The sequence below is a fragment of the Sabethes cyaneus genome, chromosome 1 (genome assembly GCF_943734655.1).
Source record: "Sabethes cyaneus chromosome 1, idSabCyanKW18_F2, whole genome shotgun sequence".
Lineage (NCBI taxonomy): Eukaryota > Metazoa > Arthropoda > Insecta > Diptera > Culicidae > Sabethes > Sabethes cyaneus.
The window spans coordinates 72,141,993-72,165,392 of record NC_071353.1 but is presented as its reverse complement, the minus strand read 5'-3'; the positions used below and the strand labels follow the sequence as shown (position 1 = coordinate 72,165,392).

At 38.1% G+C, this 23,400-nt stretch overlaps 1 protein-coding gene across 6 annotated transcripts in view; it reads right to left on the bottom strand.

The window, feature by feature from the left end:
* LOC128736375 (uncharacterized) overlaps positions 1-2,320 on the bottom strand; it is a 117,629-nt gene extending 115,309 nt beyond the window's left edge. Inside the window, exon 1 of one of the 6 annotated variants that reach the window (XM_053830861.1) lies at positions 2,214-2,320. The gene's annotated coding sequence lies outside the window, so the exon portion shown is untranslated. The other 5 variants (XM_053830869.1, XM_053830853.1, XM_053830882.1 and 2 more) reach the window with 5 other exon arrangements.
* Positions 2,321-23,400: the final 21,080 nt, after the last annotated feature.

The window sequence follows — 23,400 nt, the reverse complement described above, 5'->3', positions numbered from 1 at the left end:
TATCGGAAGCTAATAGAAGCTTTAGCACATTTAAAACTTAGCGAACGCGCTACTCGCTAGTTAAAATGTTAGCGGTTAGCTGATTAGCGGTGCCCGCCTCTGTAAGGGAGCTAATAGTTTGGTGACATTCTGGCGACATATAAACGATGTAATTGAATCTGAGAAGGCACTGAGCACTGAATCTGAGAATTTTGCACGCCATTTGTTATACAATTCTACGACAACCCCTCATACATGTTATGTGAATGTACACTTTGATTTTTATTTCATTGTAAAGTAACGCGGACACAACTAAATTTAAATTTAATTTGGAAGAAAGAAGCTGCTGCTATTCCACTTTATTTTTAGAAAATTGTTCCAACTTTTGTAAAGAGTTTTCTTATATACCAACATTTACAGTGGTTTTGTATACAAAAATAGAATTCATTATTATTGTCACGCTTCGATACTCTGCAACAGTGTTGCGTGTGTGTGACAAACGCCTAGTGTTCTGACGGTGATGACGAATAACATCATATACTGTCTGATATAAACAAAAATTGTGTTTATGGTTTGAGTTTCACTTTCTAGCTCCATCCACCTCGTGCAAATAGTCTACCATTCATTGGCGTAATAAGTTTTGAGCTCTGACGGGAATACATATAACCTTCAGCAATATAACGTGTTATATGCAAAAGAATGTGAAAGAGAATGATCTTCTTAGGGGTAGAGATTTGGCCCTTTTAGACTCGCCTAGTTCCGTCAATGATTTGTCGTTTGGTTGGCAAGAATTTTAAAATGCCTGGGTGACAATGATAGTTATATATGTATTGTTAACTGTTTTTCATTGTTTTGTTTTCAATCTATTGTACTGGCCCAGAGAGCATGTTTTCAACGCTAAGGTATGATACCTAAGTATCAAACATCAAGAAATATCTAATAATTATTTTTGTGTGTAATTATAACATATGGTATTGAGATCCTTACTAGTGATTTTGCTTCCTGTGAAAATTTTATATTGTCATGCTTATGTACATTGATGAATGTTATATGGCTTGCATATTTGCTTATGTTTGACTACACACGCTCATCGGGTTCGTCGCTACAGTGCCATGGTTTGTTACCAAGACTCTGGTACATGCGTTGAGTTGAGGTAACAACTGCAGCGACGTATACAGCAGAAATAATACAATCACATGCACATTGGAACGAACACGTAGTATGTCGTTTAGCATGGGCAAATTATTCTTCATTTCGCACTCTTTTAAAGTTCGATTAGAGTATTAATGTTCTCGTGTGCAATGAAATTATTAGGATAATCAACGTATTCTGGACCCCATTAGCAGCTGCACATAATTTGGACACTTCCATTCGATTTGGCTGTAAGGTTGGTTACCCTACAACTCCACATTGTCGTTTTTCCCAGTTCATCCAATTTTCGTTCTTCATAAGAACACATTTGAATCTCCATTAGAAACGAAATTCCTATTTCCAAAAATAATCTACAATTGTCATTTCGTGAAAAAAATGTTCATTGTACATGTTGTATAACATGTACAATTCATGGACCGTATAAAAAATAAAAAAAGGGTTCAGAAAATAAGCCATAGTGTTCTGTTACGAGTCTCATAAAAAGCAAATCAGAAAACGAGTTGAAAAAAATCGATTAGCGTAAATGTATAAAATCCTCATCTTGCGACAAACACAAAACAAATTCATAAAAAAGGATAAAGTATTCACAAGTATAAAACACGAGTGTTTCAAAATTGTGCAAAAATTAATGTCTTCCACGAAATCTTGTTGAAAAATTAGCAAAATACTTTTTATATGGGTATAAACAAAGACATCCTACAAACTCCAAATTTTTAGTGCATGACACATTAAAGCGTCGAACTTGGACGCCTCCATCGTTTGAAATCGAACACATTCTTAACTGTGCAGTGTTTTTCTCTGTTACATATTATCTTATTTGCCTCCTCACATAGAATGTTTCACCTTCAAACTTGTTTCCTTGTAAGACTTCGCCCGCGCTTGACGCGATTTAAGAAAATTAGTATTGACAGTTTTTAACACCGAGAGCTACTTCATTCATGTTGCCGAATTGCCAATTTAACGGACAACCTACATTGAAAATAAAGTATCACTAACCATTGTCTATATTAAAACTTGCACAAAACTAAAGTAAAAACACTTCAAACCGTCATGATCTATCAGTTATTAACACAAATTCCAACCTTGATTCACCACCACTACGAAGTTGTTTTGAACCATTCACATGATCTTTTCACATACACCCGTTACTCGCGACGATCTCAAGTAAACTGAGTATTTAGTAGAATGCCCAATGACAATGATGAGAAGAGAGTTTGGCTTGTTGGTTCCAATCCATTCCAAGGCAGCAGTAGCCTACGAGTAGGTAGTGGTGGGTCACCACAAGAGTAAATAAAATGCGATCAAGTGGGCTTCAAGTGGGTAGCGTTAGCATCGCTATTGTGTAGGACTATGTCGGTGATAGCTTGCATTCGAGTTTGAATACAAGAAGGTTGTTGTGAGGTAGAAAACAAACCGCGGGCATCTACCATGCTTCTCAGTGACAACACAAATCTACCATGCTTCCTGAAACCGCCACATTTTGAGGTGGCGCGACATACGTTGTGCTTTTAATAAGCAGCATTCACACAACAGTGGAAGTGACGCGACTGACATGACTATGCCAACGAAACTTAATTAGGTATGTTTCAATTATGTGATATGAAAGTGAAGATTTTTTGACGTAAGACTACGTCTTTCAGGAAGGTAGCTGGTATAGGGGGTCATTCCAAAAAATCTTTCTCGAAAAGTGGTTAGGTTTTGAACGCTAATAGCTCAGAGGTTTCCCAATCGATTTCCAATATTCTTACACCAATCGATTGGAAAATCTTCTAAGAATTGGCCCAAATGAAGAGAAGTATGGATTCTTGATGTTGAACTATTGAAAAATTGAAAATAATGAACCTTTGTTTTACCAGAATTCTCGCTTCGTGATTAGTTGGAATATTCTTTACGATGATCTAAACCTATACTAATTTGATATCTGTGCTTGGGAAGTAGGCCAAAACAAGTGACAAAGTTCCCTCATTTCAAAAAAATTTCTTAACACCGTGATTAAACCTAGACCATTTTGATGTCCTTGCTTGCGAAGTACGCCAGAAAGAGTGACAAAGCCCCCTCGTGCCAACAGATTTCTTACGAACGCGATTAAACCTAGTCCAATTTGATGTCTGTGTTAAGGAAGTGTGTTAGAAAAAATGACACAAGTTCGTTGTCCAAACAGATCGCAAACTCTTTACTGCGAGACGATTAAACCTAGGCGAATTTGATATCTGTGTTGGAAAAATGTGCTACAGCTGTACCCAAGTAACCAGTGAGCACTTAAAGCAGCAGAAATCTAGCTTTTTATTAGCCTATTGTGCACACCATATCGTGCAGTATAGTTCAATATGCCTATAAAAAGCTACTAGAAAGCCGGTTTTGGCGAAATATCCGGCTGCATTAGTGCTTGGAGATTTACAAATGTCATAAAACGTAACGCCTGTTGCGTAACGGTAAAACGTCAAACATAAAAAAATTCGAAAAATATATACAATCTTTTTTATCTTCTCTCTCTCTCTCTCTCTCTCTCTCTGTTATCCTTAATACTTTTGTTGACGTTTCAAGATTGCTTTTTTGTTGTTTTTCTTCTTCGGTTAGAATTGAACCGCCAGCCAAATCTGTCGATTATTACGTGGCTTGGAGGAGTAGGGCAACGCCTTTACCAGTTGATCTGTAAATGGTAGTTGCGAGTCAGCTGCCAATAGCTCTACTTAAATTACCGAAATTCTTAACTCGGATGTTTGATTTGCTTATCAAGGTGGAATGGAGAGAAAGATTTTATTTTTCACATTTCTTCCCAGGTTTCTTCCATAAGTTGCGCTTTAGGAGAATTACCTACCTTTTATTTTCTTTTTATGTGATGGCATACATGTACCTATAGAAATATTTCTTGCATATTATCTGTCTGCATATGCCATATAGAGTCGTGTTGATGTTTATTCTATCGGCGGTGCAGGATTTTTCGTAAGACAAAAAGAGAGGGAAGCATTTTTTCTTTTATCACACGTACGTTCGAAAGGAGATTTCCTGCAAGTGTGAGCAGTGTTCAAAATCTCGTTTGATGCCGGTAACGGCAATAAAGCTCACTTAGAGCATCTAATCAGCTTTTCATAGTGCTTCAAGTGAATGTTAATTCAGCATTGAGAATGCCGTTTTAAAGCTGCTATGCATTGACAATGCTGAATTATATCTGGCAGCATGTAACTTGCAAATATAGAGCAGCTTTCAACCTTAAATCAGTGCTTAGCGGTTACCTGGGTAGTGTTCGGTTATATGTGTTCGCGCTGATTAGTAATTAAATTATAAATTTGTTCTAATTAACCCACTGCGTAATCATCAACGCAGTCATTTCGGATGCAAGAGTTTTAAGCTCCATTTGTTCTCTCTACGACACTCATTATCAGTCGACATACGATGATATTACAAACGATCGTTTCACGATTGCACTATATAGCCGAAGATGATTTAGATATTAGGTTTAACAGCAGTATCAAATTCAATTTATATCAGTTCGTAATAAACTGTCCACTAGACCAGTCGACTTTATACTTGAAACCCGCTTGTACAATTTCGAGTCAAATACAGTCCACAATATGTTCTCAAGTTTCAAGTGTCCGCGTAGTTCCTGACGAGAAAGTCCCAGCACCGTGGAATAGAACTTTTTCTTTCGTGTGATATCGTACATTTTTGGTCCGTGCAACCGGATCGTCGGGAAACGCGAAACATAAGTTGCGTGGAAAAGTGCTTCATAGAATCCATATCGGATTAAAAAGGACCGCGTGTTCGACCCATTGTTTCGAGGAAGACAAAGGATCACATCTTTGGTGTCGGAATTCATCTTGTGCTTCTGGTGTTGCAGTATATCACGGAGCTGTATTTCGATTGCTGCATCACTTCTACGGCGGATTAGATATTTGCTACATGATCGATTGTTGAATATTCAGATAAGTACTGAGGTTTAAGCAGGTTTGTCTGTGGCACGGATTCATATTGCATGCGGAACCGTAGCTGCCATTGCATGTGGTTGAGCTCAATACAATAAGTTGATGAATAAAATAAGTTTGCATGATCTTATGTGTGGCGTCATTTCTTAAGCTGAGTTGATTCCCAATAATTACGATTATATTCGGTTGAAATTGTTCGCTCTGTTGGTTGGTTTTCACTTTGCGTTGATCTGCCTATTGTTCCACTCCATTGTCAATTGAATCCATTGTTTAGTCAATACCGCGTGGTCGAGTGCTAATAAATAGTAAATGAAATTGGGATCAAACATGCCGAAAGATCAAAATCTAAGAATCTTATCCAAGCACGAGCGGATGCTCAAGGTGTCACTAGGAAACGTAAAAGATTTTGTGCAATCTTACATCCCAGGCCAAGATACAGGTGCGCTGGAATTAAGAATGAATAAGCTGGATGAACTATTGGAAAAGTTTGTCGATGTGAGAAGCCAAATCGAGATCTTGTTGGAGGATACTGACAACGAAGAGGAACCACACATACAATCCTGTGTGTGAGTGTGTGTGTGTGTGTGTGTGTGTGTTGCCATTTTTTATTAGAGAAGTTTTAAACCAAAGAAGTTCACTCGCCTCTGGAGGCAGGCCAAGTTATTATGCAGAAAACCATTTGTTTAAGAAACATTTTTAATACTTATGTTATAGAATTTACTTTCGAATTAATTAATTAATTGATTCAACTAAGTATTCATGTAACACTAGTAACTTTCTAGTGGTTTTCAAAAGTTTGCGTACAATATGATTTCCGCTAATTAGTGTGCTGTTGAGAATGTTTCACAGGATTTTTTAAGACTGCATAGCTTCTGGTACTCTCGCATCGAGTCTACTTTTCCCTTCACAAGACGCTTCGATCAAGGAGCATACGCCGCACAAAGCTGACGTTGTACAAAGCGCTAATCAGTCCTATTCTTCAGCTGATGAATTTCTCGTCGGATCTCTTTGAGATCGGGAGCCGGCACGCTGGGTCGTTTGTAGGTACTTCGAGGTTAACTTCTATTGCGTCTCCTATTGCTATAACACCGCTGGTTGGTGCTCATTGAAATACTGCTTCCACCTGTCGACCAGCTAGCGCTTGTTTGTGATTAGCTCCCCTCCCTCGTCCCTACACATGTCAGGTTTAGGTGTGAGCCCTTGCGTGTTTGGTTCACCTTCTCCGTTCACCTTCCGTTCCTGCTCCTCATGATCGCTTGTTGGCATTCCCCATCTAACCAATCATTTCGTGCACTTGAGGTTTCCCCTCGTAGTACCGAGGTTGCGGCCTCACACGAGCGAGCGTATCATTCTCCACCCGTTTTCGAGGGTCAAAGCATCTAGCTTTAAGCGAACGTGTACTGCTATTAGGTAATTGTCCGAGTCGATATCCGTATCCCGTAGGGAGCGTACGTTGGTGATATTCAAGAAAAACCGGTCCTCGATGTGAATATGGTCGATTTGGTTCGAAGTTCATTAGTCAGGATATCTCTAGGTGGTTTTTGGATATCTTTGTGGGAAAAGAAAGTACTTCTGGTCACCAAGTCTCGGGAAGCTGCAAAGTTAATTCATCGCTGGCCGTTGTCGTTCGTATCGGTGTGCAGGCTATGGGACCCGATCACCGGTCTATACATTGCTTCCCTGCCGACCTGGGCGTTCATATCACCGATGACGATCTTGATGTCCTTTCGTGAACAGCTGTCGTACGTTGCCTCCAGCTGCGCATAGAACGCTTCCTTCTCGTCGGCGGGTCTACCTTCGTGTGGACAATGCACGTTTATGATGGTTTAGTTGAAGAAACGGCCTTTTATCCTCAACACACACATCCTCTCGTTGTTCGCTTTCAAGTCCATTACGTGATCCTGCATTTTTCCCAACACTACGAAGCCCGTTCCCAGCTTGTTGGTCACTCCACCGCTCTGGAAAAATTTGGCTTTACCGCCTATGACCTACGACTACTCAGCGGGAAACCAGGATAGGAAAACAGTAAAGGGAGAAATTCAATGTGTTAACGACAATCTCATTTCACCATCCTGGCTAATTACTTTCATGAGGAGATCCCCGTGTCATTCACTGATGACTACCAAGGTGAAGGGTTACGAAGCGGAATCTCACAAGACTTTGCTCAAAGGCGCTAATGCACAATCTCGATTTGCGAAACTAGCCTGATCGAAGCCTTAAGACTCCCTTTTTGAGTCCGAGACGCGAATAGCAAAAAGGTGCAATATCTATGAACTTGCGGGCAGCACTTGAATACAACTAGCTTAGCTAATGTGTACCTTACATTCTACCTTTTATTCTAATGTTTACATTTTGAGCTCACAGGGTTTTATATATTGAGGTAAATAATCGAATTTCGGACCGTTTTCTCGCTTTAGGACACGTGTTTTCTAGATTAAAATATATTTACTCCTCTTCGGTACACTGTCGAGTTTCGAATGATCTTTACCTTTGTCCTCACTCTATTGCAAACGCTAACGGAAACGCAAGAACGCATCGTCAAACTATGACAGCCCAACGGGTTTAGTAGTCTACGAACAGATGAGAGTGCGTTCAGTATCGCTTAAACTGCTACAGCTCGTCCATCCTGACTCTTCTGTTGGCCGCAACAGATCGCTAATCGCTTATTCACCTATATTTAAGATTTTGTTTTCTTTACCTATTATTTTCATCTTTCGCTCTAATAACGCTCTTATTGTACATATAGTTTCTGTTGTTTAATCATCTTCATCAACGTATTCTACCTCATCGCCTTCCGATTCTGAAAATTCAATTTCTTTGTTATCGACTTTTTTGTACAGCCTTATATTACTTGGATCAAAAACACCCTCGAAACGACGACTTGACCACTTGACACTTGATAACCATCAATATCCGAAATTACATAACGGTTATGATCAAGAACCTTTTTCACGACGTAAGGCCCTTTAAATTTAGGTTTCAGTTTACTTCTCTCGCCTACTGGCTTAACTGACCGAATAGAAACGAGATCCCCTTCGCAATACCGAGTATCAACTTTACTCCGCCGATCGTATTGTTGCTTGTTGTATTCTTGCAACCGTTTTATATTTTGTGAAGCGTTTTCCCTGACCCCGATAAAATTTCTTTCACAGCTTTCATTCAACTCTTCGACGTAAGTTGTTAAATCTGCGGAAACATTTCGTTTTTGTAATACACCGAAAAGCAAACGTGATGGTATGTCGCCTATTGAACGATTTAGAGTATTGTTCAATAAACACTCCGCCTCAATAAGTACATTATCCCAATCTTTGCCTTGTTCTTCTACCAACTTACTAAGCAATGGTACAACTGTACAATTATAGCGTTCTATTTGCCCATTAGCTTGAGGGCAAGCCGTTGCTACTAACTGGTGTCGAATACCATTAACGATTTCTGCAAATGGTTTAGGTGAAAACGCTGTACCTCTATCGGTAACTAAAACCACTGGTGTTGAATAAGCAATAAAAAACGATTTCAAATGCTTCATTATTTCTCGCGAGTTTGTCGTTTTTGTCGGGTATAGTTTCAGAAATTTTGTAAAACCGTCGATAATAGCGAGTATGTGAACGTTTTTTCCCTTAGTTGTAGCTAAAGGCCCTACATGATCGGCGTGGTTCGTTTGGAAGGGTACATTATATTTTTCCACAGTTTGTAATGGTCCATCTAATCGTTTCAACTTCGGATTAAACGCGATACACGTAATACATTTATCGATATGTTCTTTAAGCTTTGCACGCATATTCGGAAACCAATACGATCGTTTTATCAATTCACTCACCTTACCGATACCAAAATGCCCAAGACTGTTATGATACTTGTACATAACCGATCGTTCCATGGACTCAGGTATAAACAGAAGCAATCGGTTCTTGTATTTGCGGAAAATAAGATTGTCGCGTATTTCGTTGTCTTTACTTTCGCCATCGTCTAACGATGATTTGATCTTAACGATCCTCGCATCCGTAATCTGATTAACGTACAGCGCATTTTCGAAAATATTTGATTCCCGATCTTCCTCAATTGTGTAACAATTCATTCGCAACAATGCCCAACGAGCGATTTTGGCATTAACGTCTTTCTTCGCGAGAGTTGCTTTCAACGAGTTACAGTCTGTAACGATCCTAAAATGTATACCGAATAAATATAGACGAAATCGTTTAACGCTATACACGATAGCTAAGGTCTCTAATTCGAAAGAATGTAAAACTGACTCGGCCACTGTAGTTTTACGTGAAAAGTACATTACCGGATGGAATTGATTGTCACTAGCTTGACGCTGCATCAATATTCCACCGAAACCACTAGCTGACGCGTCTGTATGCAACTGTGTCTCTAACGCTGACGAATAAATACTCAAAACGGGCTTCGAAGTTAACGCGCCTTTCAACTTTTCGAAAGCTTCATAATGCTTTCCTTCAAAGCCAAAATGCTTGTCATGACTGTTCATCAACTCGTATAGGGGATTCGCGATTTGATTGAAACGAAAAATAAAATTACGAAAATAACTCATCAACCCTAAAAACGGTGCAACGCTTTCTCGTTCGTCGGTACTGGAAATTTCATTACATTTTCGATATGATGATCGCACGGACGGATACGATTATGTGAAACTTCATATCCGAGGAACACAATTTGCGTTTTAAGAAATGAACACTTCTTCACATTCAACTGTATATGATTGTCCGATAAAGTTCGAAACATTCGCGCAAGTAAATCGAGATGATCGTCAACATTCGTTGTGCTTACTAAAATGTCGTCGACGAACGTGATTATTTCGCCAGATTGAATAAACTCATCTAACACTTTCGTTACGAATCTCGAAAAGTTCGCAGGAGAATTTGCATAACCGAACGGTAACTATGAACTAAGAAAACTATGTGCTCTTTGTTTTAAGTTAAAAAATGTATCATTTGGTGTAAATCTGTTGGTACTAAAAGATAGGAGGTTTTGTGCCTACTGGAGAAGGAACGTTATAACTGTTCCACTCCAGCGGGCTTTTCCCTTCTCAAATAAACAAATCATGTATAAACTTGTTAAATTCGTATTTTCCGCTTTCCGTGATGAACGACGTATACTTCTTCGACTCTTCCGCGATGTCAACATGATAGAATCCGTTCTTCATATCAAGTGACGTAAAGTACTTCTTTCTCTGTAGCTTACTAATTTGATCTTCAATAATCGGTAATGGAAAGTGATTCCTTTCGACTAGCTTGTTTAACGGTTTGAAGTTTACGCACAAACGATATTCCCCACTTTTCTTTCTTGTAAGTACAACACGGTTAGAGTATGGCGACCTACTCTCACGTATGATGCCTTTTACTAACAAATCGGCAACTATTTTATCTTGCTCTACACGTTCAAAGTTACTTAAACGTAGAGGAGTTGAATTGAAATACCGATCTTCTTTCAATTTGATATCAACGCAATATTTAACAAACGGTCCTTTCGGTTTCTCGCGATTCAAATACTCGGCTTCGAAAAGTTCACACACGGTATCACTTAACGATCTAGTGTCTACTGTATCGCCCACATCAAGATCAATTTTATCGTCCACGAAAAGAGATTCAACTGGTCCGTCGAAAACATTCCTGATCATGACTTTAATATTGTTCTCTTCGAAGAACTTTTGACCCAAGATCATATCCATTTTCATTGTGTTGTCAGAAACTACCGTTAAATTTGCAGTATAAACATTTGAATCGATTATCGCTTTTGTCGTGTACAACCCTACTGCATCGATTTTTGAACCTTGAACGTCAAAATTCTATTGAACTTTTGAGTTCAAAAATTTCAAACAACGGTCAGTCGGCCCAGTTAACGAATCAGCTGAAGTGCAGTCATGACCCAATTAACGGATTCAGGCTGTACTCCGATTCTGGCACTGGTAAAAATATTTGTTTTTGGCATCACAAATTACACAAAAAACTTACCAAAAATGCGATACAATTATTTAGCACTATTATTTACTTAACGCTATTTTACGCCACATATTTGTCAATATGGTGTGAGAGACAAATCAAGGTTACAACCTACATACCTTTCTGATACAATTATTTAGCACTATTATATACTTAACGCTATTTTACGCCACATATTTGTCAATATGGTGTGAGAGACAAATCAAGGTTACAACCTACAACCTTTCTGATTTTTTTTATCAATTTTGCACAATAGAGTGATATATCTTTCAACTTAATCAGTGTAAAATGCATTGCAAAGCTTTATACACACTGTGTTCGAGTATAAAGTTCAAGGTGCGTGCCAATGTTGGAAGTGTGACTCTGCACACGTATCCAAGCAAGTTTACAATATTGCTTGAACTATCATTCTGAGGTTGTGCCAAAACCTAACAGGCTGTGCCCGAACTCATTTGTAAGTTTTGTGCGCGGATCCTGTGCTTCGGTTCGTACTTGAGTATATGTTTGCGATGAATTAGGCGATGTTTGACGGTCGGATTGTATGCGCACTGAGAAAATCGAAATAGCAGGCAATGCAAAACCTGCCTGCCTACTGTACACATGAGAAATGATTTACTAGGAATATTTGTTTCTACAGATTAGGTATGACTACTGTAGCTATAGTTCGCTCAATTTTTAACGGATGGAAACGATTCAGTTTTGTTCAATAATGGGAAACAACCATGTACATATCTTCTTTTCTAATTATCTAATGATTGCATATTATTCAAGTATGTTGGTCGACAGAAGATAACTTTTTTTTAACTCTCGAAGTTTTTTTGGAATAAACTTCAACGAGTTGAAATTGAAAGTTCGCTAATTATGAGTGACGTTGAAAACTACTTTTCAACACTCAAATGTAACTGATTGTTGGTAAAACGTACATTCACATACATATATTACCCTAATTTGGGTGTATACTACGTATTGTGTTCAAAATCATTAATAAATAAATTTTAATGTAATATTTCATAGTAGTATTGTTTCGGTATATCTATAATTCGGTAATCTATAGTCCTACATAATTCAAAATTCCTGGGTAATACAAATTGAAACTGAAACGAATTTCAGGCGAATTTGGAATAACCAGTGCTGGCTTGTTCATTTGTTGCTAGCATTAGCATATGCTGGTTGATCCTTAGAAGGGTTTTAGTTATAATCTTTTTGGCTTTTGGATCAACATAAATTTTTTTATCTCTCGAGATAACAAAACCAATGTATTCTACACATTACAATAAATATATGTCAAATTTAGCAACCTATACACACGGCCTAATCTTATACCATTGCACTATGGGCAAAAACGAGCCGAAAAACGCGATATGGCCTACAGGCTGATAAAATGTAGGTAATCTAATGTAAAATTTTGCGGAGAATAGAGTATTGCACACAGCTTTCCCGTTTGTCATCGGCGAGTGCCCCATTTCGCTCATTTTCCCCTATTTTTAACATCTTTTACCCTTTTTGGACTAAATCAAGCCAGGCTTTGAGAAAACAAAACATAAAAACTAAATTATTTTGTGTAAAGAAGTCCATAGAATTGAATGGGGTTGACCCCGTTTAGTTTAGAGCGGGATCATCGCTTTAAGGCTCATAAACTTCAGCTTCTGAAGCAGCGGAACGATTGTTACATAGCTATGGAAATACACGCAAATTTTGCAAGTTAAGTTTTTATTAACCTTAATACAACAGATACACCGGAATGTCCAGATTGGCTCAAAAAACATCCAAATGTTGATCCAAGAATTTGTCTTAGAAAATCCCGTAGTTGAATACGTCATTAGCAACACTTCTTTATTATTTTTCCATTTATAAATGACCAGTTTTAGGTTCCGCTAGTACTTTATACGGAAGTTCCGTAGTGTGGAGTATGAACGAGTGCTCTACAGTACAATTTATTCATTTTTACTGACCCAAAATGAAATGGCAGCAGCAGATTTCGTTTTATTTCATCTGTTACTTATGACGTGAAAAAATAATCCCACTGCGATCTGGAATATCTCCGGGAAAATGGATCAAAAATTTGCTAATATATTTTTTCATTGAAGGTCAATCTAAGTTTTTTTTAAGACAAGTTGTATAAAAATCAATCAAAAAATAGTAGAAATAGAACCAAAAGTGTAACGGCAAGTACACAAAATTTTGAAGTCCCGGCGGGAACGTAACGGCTAAAGTAGGTATACAATAAGGCCGAAACTACACAATTGTGTAGGTAAGTGAAACAATGTACATAAGTAAATTGTAAAAGTTATTTCTCGTAAATTTTTAATTACATCAGTTAGAAATACTTATCACCAATAATTTTTTATCCAAGCAATTTCTAAATACGGATCCAATAAGAAAATACGGACCCAATAAGAAAATACGGATCCAATAAGAAAATACGACAGATAAAACTTTTTGCTGTTTTCACAAGATTTCGAAGATTAGGCAATAATTAATCTAAGTACAAAAGAAAACTTATTTTCAGCTATTTTCTATTTTTTCTACGAGTTATGATGTTTACACAAACGATTGGTGCCATATATGTAAAAGTAAGACGTTTAGAGAGGAAACGAAAAACTTTTAAAAGTAGTCATGTCTCACCTACACAATTGTGTGGGCCCCGGCTTAAAGGGTTTTGCTACTTCGGGTTTCGGATATTCGCAGATGCCATTTTTTCTTAATTAATAAGCCATACAAAAACCATGCGTTGTACCGCAATTAGTTGTTATAAAACCCGATTTAATCCACCTAGTGGTGAAAGGAACCTTTGTTATACGGTCTTACTTGCTATTTGAGATAGAAATCGACACGTTTTCGGAACATAATTCATCTGTTGGTTAACGTTGCGCAGGGCGTTGGTTTACATAAAATGTTTGAAAATTGAATAAGTTTACAAAATTGGAACAAAATAGGAACACTTTTGAATTTTGCTAGATCCTTTTTTCATGAAATTGCTGAGTAAGAATAAGTAAGTTGTTATTAATCTGATTAAGTGCAAATAAAAGTAAGTTGTAAGAGGAAATCTTATTTTTTAACACATATATTGCCTAGTAAAGGCCAAGTTTATAGGTTTTTGAACTATGCATAATTTCCTGTAATGCCATTCTATTTGATTCACATCAATAGAGTTTTCTTGAATAATTTTCATCAATTTTTATTAACCTTCGGTTACTTACGCTGTTGTATTTTGTACAACACGTGTAGGTTTTTCAACGCCATATTGTTGTAAAGTTAAAAATCGTTTTTTAACTAACGTATATTCTTCAATAAACTTATTATGGGCAAAATGTCATAATTTTTCAATACATTAATAATTTAAATTGTTGGGAAAATAGATCAGCATAAACCGCCATCATACGTTGCTTTGGACTCCAACGCACTGAACATTGTATGGTCAGAATAACCCGCTGCACGCTTGTTGTAGGCTTTTTAACGAAGTATCTCATGTATTTGACTTGAATATCAGTAAAAGTAGGTTTAGAATGGCAATTGTTAATTTAAGTTGATGGTACATAGTAATACTAGTCTGTACAGAATTGAAGACTGTGAACAACAATAAAAATCACAGAAACGAAGCAATCAGCATGTGAGGTGTACCAGAATTTGGCCCAAACTGGAATTTTCTCTTGTTTCTTCATATGGAAAAATGGTGTCTGTATGCAGTAAAACTATCAGCAAATGTAAAATGTCTGCTGGTAGTCGAGTATTTAGAAGTCAAAATTAGGGTATTTTTTATAATCAAAATTCCATAGTTCCAAAACAAGCAAGCATAGAGGTATACCATACCATTATATTCGTAGTGTCAAAACCTCTCGTTTGATATTAAAATAATTGAAATTAGATAAATGATCTTAGTTAAAACCATTATAAATTATTGTTAGTTTTGGTGTGGTGTATACGGTTGCTCATAACTTTCAAATTAAACGTCCAATCAAAAACTTATTCAATGGTGATCTATTAGGATATATTACCTTTCAAATGAGACTTATACCGCATAAATCGGTTTGGCCAGCTGTGAGAAACAGGCGATAATTATTACCTTGTCAAAACAGGTTTTTTAAGCATTACTTTTGAACTACTTGCTTGTTTTCAATAAAAATTCCTGAACAATTTAGCTTTAACAAGAGCTTTCATTTGATACTAAGATCGTTGAAATCGCTCATGTAGTTCTGGAGAAACCCATGTCACGTAGTTTTCACATTATAACTTTTAAACGAAACATCGTATCACGAAACAATTCAATATACATGATTTGTTTATACATGATTTGTTTATTTGAGAAGGGAAAAGCCCGCTGAAGTGGAACAGTTATAACGTTCCTTCTCCAATAGGCACAAAACCTCCTATCTTTTAGTACCAACAGATTTACACCAAATGATACATTTTTTAACTAAAACAAAGAGCACATAGTTTTCTTAACAAATAACTTACAAGAACTAGATGTATACAAAAAATAGTAGCTTAGGACTAACACGATACTATTGATATTATAAAGGACAAACTACATTTGTTTCAGAGCCCTACGAAAACGAGTTTTTAGAACGGTTCGAGATACGTTAAAATCAAAAACATTATAACATTTATTAAAAACGCGACACATGCTACTGAGAGGCTCATTACTACCATAATTAGTACGTGAGACGGGAATGTAAAAAAAGGTATGGGATCGAAGATTTCTACGGCGAATGTTTATGTTTAGAAGTTGCAGAATATCGGAACAATCAACAAACGACGTTAAGATGTCGGAGATAAAGGTAGCTTTGGTAACATCGCGCCGAAGTGCCAACGTATCAAGCCCGATCAGATTACATCGATTTTGGTAACTTGGGAGGTTTAATGGATCATTCCAAGGTAGGAGCCGTAAAGCGAAACGCACAAATTTCCGTTGGATTGCCTCAATCCGTTGAATACTGTTCTGATAGTACGGTGCCCACACATTCGAGGCATATTCCAATACAGAGCGCACTAAGGAACAGTACAGGGTTTTCAAACATGGAATGCTAGTAAACTGCTTTGTGGCCCTGAATAAGAAGCCAAGATTTCTCGAGGCTTTAGAGCAGATGAAGGCTATGTGATCCTTGAATGTCAGTTTGGAGTCCAGCAAAACTCCTAAGTCTTTTACAACTGTTTCCCGCTTTAGAACAACGTTAGATATTTTATAATCAAATGTTACAATTGATTTCTTGCGTGTAAAAGAGATGCAGGAGCATTTGGAAGCATTTAATAGCATCCTATTGGTATTACACCAGTCAGCAAAACTACTTAGCTGCGATTGCAAAAATTGGCAGTCAGACATATTCTTAATTACGGAAAAAAGTTTGAAATCGTCGGCATACGATAATTTCATGCATTTAAGAGTAGGATGGATATCATTGAGGTACAGCAGAAAAATATATGGGCCTAGATGGCTGCCTTGAGGTACGCCAGATGTGACCGAAAAGGGCAAAGAGATAGTATTTCCAATTTTGGCTGACATAGTTCGACCAGTATGATTCAAACCATTTCAGTATATTGCCGCATAATCCAAGCCTCTGAAGTTTCGAGATAGCGATTTGATGATTTATTTTGTCGAAGGCCGCTGATAAATCGGTATATATTGCGTCGACCTGAAGATGGTTTTGCATTGAGCGCGCGATGAAAGATGTATAGGAAATCAGATTGGTACAAGTTGACCGTTTGGATACAAAACCATGCTGGTTTTCGGCAATGTAGCTAGAGAAACTGTAGGTAAGGTATTCTAGAACAATGAGCTCAAGAAGCTTTGAAACAGCGCAAAGAGAAGCTATACCACGATAGTTGGCAACGTTTTGCTTCGAACTTTTTTTATGCACCGGAAAAACATATGAGGTTTTCCATGCAGTTGGGAAAGTGCCCGAAAGTAGAGAGACGTTGAAAATGCTTGCTAATGGAGCACAAAGAGCTAAGCAGCATTTTTTCAGTATAATAGACGGAATGCCATCAGGACCGGGATTTGTAGAACTTTTAAGCTTCGAGCACGCATTGAGTACCGCTTGAGCAGTTATAGTTGGGTGACATCCAACAGTAGCCATGCACGGGACGTTTTGCACAGCATTCCAGACTTGTTGATCGTCAAGGGTTTCATTGGCGAAAACAGCGCTAAACTGTTTGCGGAAAAGCTCACATATGCCGGCAGCAGTCGTAGCTTCATCATCTCCGAGGTTCATGGTGGTTGGTAAGCCGTTTTCTTTTCTCTGCTGGTTTATATAATGCCAGAATCTTTTAGGGTTGTTATGAAGATTCCGTTGAATTTGGTTTTGATATGAACTGAACAGCAGCTTATTTAAACGTTTGTAACGGTTATTTAAAGAGACGTAATGGTATTTAAGTAGATTTGTACGAAACTTAGACAATCTTTTAAGCGCTAGTCTCTTGGCGGTTTTTAAAGATTTCAAAGTACGATTTGACCAAGGTGGAGAGGTACACTGTTTTCAAAAAATCTGCTTTGCCAAAGTTATAAGCTATATCTTCAGTGGTATCTTGGTATACGAGTGGCGTCAATTTATGAAGAAAGACGTGGAGTGCCGGATGATGCCGAGTGAACTTAACAAGGGGACTGGGAGCACGATTGATAGAAACCTGCTCACTAACTAGCTCAGTACTAACAAAACAGAGATCTAGCATACGATCGTTTTCATTTAGAACATAATTGATCTGAACAAGCCCAGCCGTACTATATCCATCCAGCAGTCGAGTAACGCATCCATTCGTAGTAGAACGTGAAGGATCAGCAAAAAGAAAACGATCACCGGCTGCTGTCCAATTAATGCAACTGAGATTAAAGTCGCCAATCACCATGATTTTGTCCCTGATGTTCATTTGCGATGTTATCCACGAAAGCGAATTAAGATGCTGGTCAATGAGAACTGAGTCATTCACACGATCAGGTGGAACATATATGACACAGAAGTATAACGTGTAGCTACTCAAGGCAAAAGTAACCCATAGTTGCTCTACGCCGGTGCAGTTTGGTGGAGAGAGTAGATGAGTTTGATACTTAGTACGAGCAGCCAAAAGAAGACCGCCTCCAGATTTTTTATTACTATTGAGCGGCGAACGATCTTTACGGAAAACAGTGTAGTGATCACCGAATATCTGTTTAGAAAGAGTATTGCTATTGAGCCAGGTTTCGGTAAAAATACATATGTCGTATGTTGCATCGGAAACAGCAATGGCATAATCGGAAATGCTCATATTAATGTCTCCTAAATTCTGATAATAAACAATTAGTTCGTGACTTAAACTAGAGTTGACTGGAATGTCCTGGGGTGTTGTGACTGCAGGGCGGGCAAGAGTTTGACTGACCGTGCAAGTCGACGTTGAAGTGGTGATTCTGTCTGTCGTGTATACTGTCGGTACGGGGAGCCCAACGGGTTCTGATGGGAGCGAAGGCGTTGTACCAAATTCTGAGAGACGAGCGATGGAAATCGCGTCATTCGTTTGTAGGAGTTTGATTTGCGATCTACAAAAGGAGTAATTGATACTCCATTTGGCCAGAAACTCGCATCGGTTATTTGCCTTTCTACTAATTCAGGTACACTTAATTTAAAGGAAATAAAAGATAGAGGGCGTGTGTTAATCTGTTGATTGACTAGCTTGTGGCAGCGAATGTTCCTAGAGTCGCGGTTGGCCTTGTGGGAAATGTAGCTAATTATGTTTTGTTCAGATTCGTGTGGCAAAAAACGCGTCAAATAGAACCATTTTTCATTACCAATGTGATAGTAACAACTGAGTCAGCAACCGCAAGCGGAAGATCGGTAGTCGCTAGTCGGATTAACGTTAGCTGGACGAATAATTGTATTGGACAGAATAGTAAACTTTCCACTATTACCTATAACTCGTTGAGGAGTAAACGACGGCTGCAGGTTTTGTTGCGAAGCAGGTACTACTGGAGCATTGAACCAGGTGACGTTTGTTGAAGTGGTGTTGTAGGCATCATGCGATTTGATACGGTTAGAATTTGTGATATTTGGGACAGCAGCAGAGTACGTAGCGTTGTTGGCGATGACAGCAGAATCAGCGGAATCAATAGCAGCATAACTTGTAGTTCGGTGAGGTGTAAGAGTCGGCAGCGTGTTCTGATGCAGTGCAGGTATTATTGGAGTACTGACCCAGGTGACATTTGTTAAAGCGTTGTTGTAGGCAGCGTGTCCGTTGATGGTAGCAGTAGCAGTAGAAGAACAGGTAGTATTGTAGATAATATTGTTGGCAATGACAGCGGAATCAGCAGAAACAGTAGGAATGTAGCCGTATTTATGGTTCGTGGAAGCAGCGGGAATGGCAGCAGCAGCAGCACAGGTTGAACTAGTAGTCAAATTTGCAGCATAAGTGTTTTCAGTTGCAGTTGAGCAGCCAGCGGCCATTTGGCGGCTATTTGCAACTACGGTGGCATTACAACTTGCAGGCATAGCAGGTACAATAGTAGCCCGATCAGTAGAATTAGTATTGGGAGCCAGGGCTTGAAAAGGGATCGCAAGTTGAATGTGACTGCCGTGAATGCGAACTTTCCGCATTCAAACTCCGCTTTTTGAACGATCATTTGACTGTTTTTCTTATCCAGTCAATCTGCCGCTTGCGCTGCTGCCGTCTTACAATTCATGCGGCATCTCAGCAAAAGCAAACAGTCAATCTCCCGTTTTGCTTTGCGCTTTGAGAATATAAACTGCAAACTGACTGGAAGCATACGGTGACGTATTTTTTCGTTTCTCTTTTTGTCTCCAAATCGGCTGCTCACAGTAATAGTTTGTCACCCGGACGTCGGTCCGAAACAAGCAAAATATTCGTTTGTATTGGACGGAGTCCGACCGACTTCTTCCATGCACATGTAGTGGTTGTTTTTTTGTAGTATTGAATCATACGATTGTGCGGTTGCTTTTCGTTAGCGTGGTGATTGCCAGTCATTTGACTGTTTTGCAGTCATTCGCTGCTCCAAACGGTAAAGGCAACTTGATCGAAACGAAAATGTCAAAAAGCTCTAGAACGCGTTCATTCTGTTGCGTGCATTCGGCGTTTGACTGAGCAAACTGCCAGTTGTGTAATGCATAGCGTTCGTATTCCTCCTCTAAACGGACGGTGTGAACTTGAATGCGCGTTGGTGTGACTGCGGTAGAAAAAAAGGATCGGTCGAAGCCCTGTATGGGAGCTACGGTGGTGGAGGCAGCGACGGTGTTGGAGGCAGTGGCAACATTGGCAATATGTGTGGTTGCATTGGCAGCAGCTGGTGTAATCGTATGGGTGCAGCTGGTGGCGGTTGATGCAACCGCAGCAACAGCATCGACATGTACGTTTGCAGCATATGTATGGTCGACGGCAAGTGAATTGGCAGGAGCATCAAGAGGGACAGCAACAGCAGCAGCGTTGTTAGCACAGATGACGCTACCAGCAAGAATAGCAGACGATGGTACAGCTGCAGTCGCAATTTCGGCGTCTAATGTTTCTTGGGTATTACTAGCAGGTGGAGGTGTGGGTAGGGATTCAAATTCAGTAGATCCGACTGCATCTGAAAGCACAGGGATTATAACATTTGAAGCAAAGCTTTGGTTTATCGGAACGTCAACTTTCGCTATCTTTTCCGGTTGGGCCAGAGACGGCCTTGAGGTGCTGCTAGTACGAGGTCGCTTATAGTTGTCGCCAAACACTGATTCGAAAATGTTACTCAGGTTGAAGTGAAGCTCGTCGATCTGATTCTGACAGATTGTACCAGTATCGTTGCCTACGCGTGATGTAGCCGGTTGATGGCAGCAGCTAGTACGAGTGGATGATTGCGAGTACATTCGACAAAATATCTGCAGTGTATCCATAACAGTGCCAGTAAGTTTCAATACCGCAGTAGTGCGTTGCAAAATAAGATCTAAGGTAGCAGCATCATTTCTATTGTCACGCAACCGACAATGAAAGCACAACCAGCAGGCGCCGGGGCAATCACGAATGTTCTGCCTTTCTACTATATAAATATATAGTATAAAGGTATAGAAATCACTTGGAAAACCGGAAATGGAAAGAAGGTCCTGCGGGCCGAATGTTATATACCATTCGACTCAGTTTCGAAAACTGAGCATTTTCTGTGTGTGTGTATGTATGTGTGTGTGTATGTGTGTGTGTGTGTGTGTGTGTATGTGACGCTTTTAATCTCACTCACTTTTCTCGGAGATGGCTGGACCGATTTTAATGTTCTTAGTGTCAAATGAAAGGTCTAGGTGTCCCATTGGTCGCTATTGAATTTCATACTGATCGGACTTTTAGTTCAAAAGTTATGTATAAAAATACGAAAAATATGGGACTTCATTATCTCATAGGTCTCTTAACCGATTTGAACAAAATTGATTGCATATGAAAGAGGAGCCTTGCAAACCCTTAACTTCCAAATTTCATGATGATTGGACTTGTAGTTTGAAAGTTACATAAAAAAATGTGAAAAAATAGTATTTAAAACATATTTATGTAACATATAAGCATTAATTTAATGAAAAACATCACACATTTTATGATTATTTGAAAATTACTGCTGAGATCTATCAAACGAAACCAAGTTATTTAAAATCGGACGGTTCATTCAAAAGTTATTCAAACTTTAACACTTAAGCACCGTATATTAAACCGTTAAAACGTGTGAAATCAAAACATATCAATCAAATGTTGATTGTATTCAATGTATGAGATGTGTGTGATGTATGTATGTATATATGTATGTATGTATGTATGTATGTATGCATGTATGTATGTATGCATGTGTGTATGTATGTATGTATGTATGTGATGACAATTTGCAATTTTAAAATTTGCAATGAAATTCAAGAAAAGTGAGAAACATGTCAATTGTCTGAAGTTTTTGAAGCCTCTTAGTGGAATACGAACTCTGAAATTAAAGAAAAGAAAAAACTTTTGCCGACTAAATTCCACTATTTAATATTTATTCGCGACAGATACGTATACGCTTTGAAATAAGACACTGATGAAGCCTGCACGTCGTAGGTGAACTACGTATCTGTTGCAAATAAATATTAAATAGTGGGATTCAATCGAAAAGTTTTTTCTTTTCTTTGATTTCAGATTTCAATTGTCATTTTCTTCACTTGCTGTTACTCACAATTGTACAAGAAAAGCAAAAAGCGAAGAAAAGCAGTTTATTTAAGCATGTAGGTATAGGGGTGTATAGAATCAAAAATACTGGTGAATTGATTTTTCCAAATAAATTTGTACAAATTTCAAACAAATTCTGCGCATCAATAGATGCTCTTTTCAATCAATAGATACTAGAGCTTAGAAATGTTATATAAAAAATAGGAAGTAAACGTTGCACGGTAGAAATTTTGTAAGATTTGTTTTCGTTAGTGATATTTTAAAGGACAGATGTCATGTTTTAATAAATAAATCAAAAAAAGACAAGCACTAGGAATCATATCGATCGTATTTCCCATTCTCAAGCATGTTTATGGCGCAGCTTTGGCACTATTTTTCGACCTCATCTAGTTTTCCTAACCCTCTAACATTGTAAAAACGATGCGATCAAGCTAATGACTATCTTTTCATGAAAGTACATTAAAAAGAAGCTTAAGTTTTGATTTTCATGCAAAAATAATTATCTGAAGGAGCGCTAGCTAAGAAATAGTTCCATTTCTCGTTTTCATATCTAATGCTCTATTCAGTAATTTTTTTTTAGTTCAGATATATTGCAAAATTGAAGCCAAGCAAACCAATAGTAAAATTTTGAGATCAATCATTTTGTTGTAGATATCCTTTTTCTTCAAAAGCGAAATATAATAATAATTTTACTGAACTCTTGTTTTTCAAAGATGCTAACTTTTGAATGCATGGTATCAATATCAAAATATCAAAAAATCTGCTATGAACAAATACTTCATATTGTCAATTCAAAACAAGTTTCGTATGTAGCTCTGAAGCCCGATAGTTAAGGCCGTCTGTAGACCCTTTAGAGGGTTAATTTCTAATTTTCTATACATATTCATTCAAGTCTGTAAAAATTATCTTTTATGTTTACATTATTTTTCTATAAATATTATAAAACTAAATAAGGTGTTCATCAAGTAACATAAATGACGCTTACATGTATTTACGCACCCAAGGAAAGAAAATATAATTCTACACAATACGTTGTGAATTTTACTGGCAAATAAGGATTTTGAGGAATACGAAACGGATATTTAAAAATATAGTCTAATATAACATCTATACATCTACAATTAAGTTCCTGAGAAATTAAATAATGATTATTGTGGCAGTAGAAAGGCTAGGTCACGCCGCTAGGTGGATTAATTCGGGTTTTTTATTAATGAGTTGTTCAAGTTGACGCACTTAAGATGAAAACGATTCGAGCACAAATTACAGTT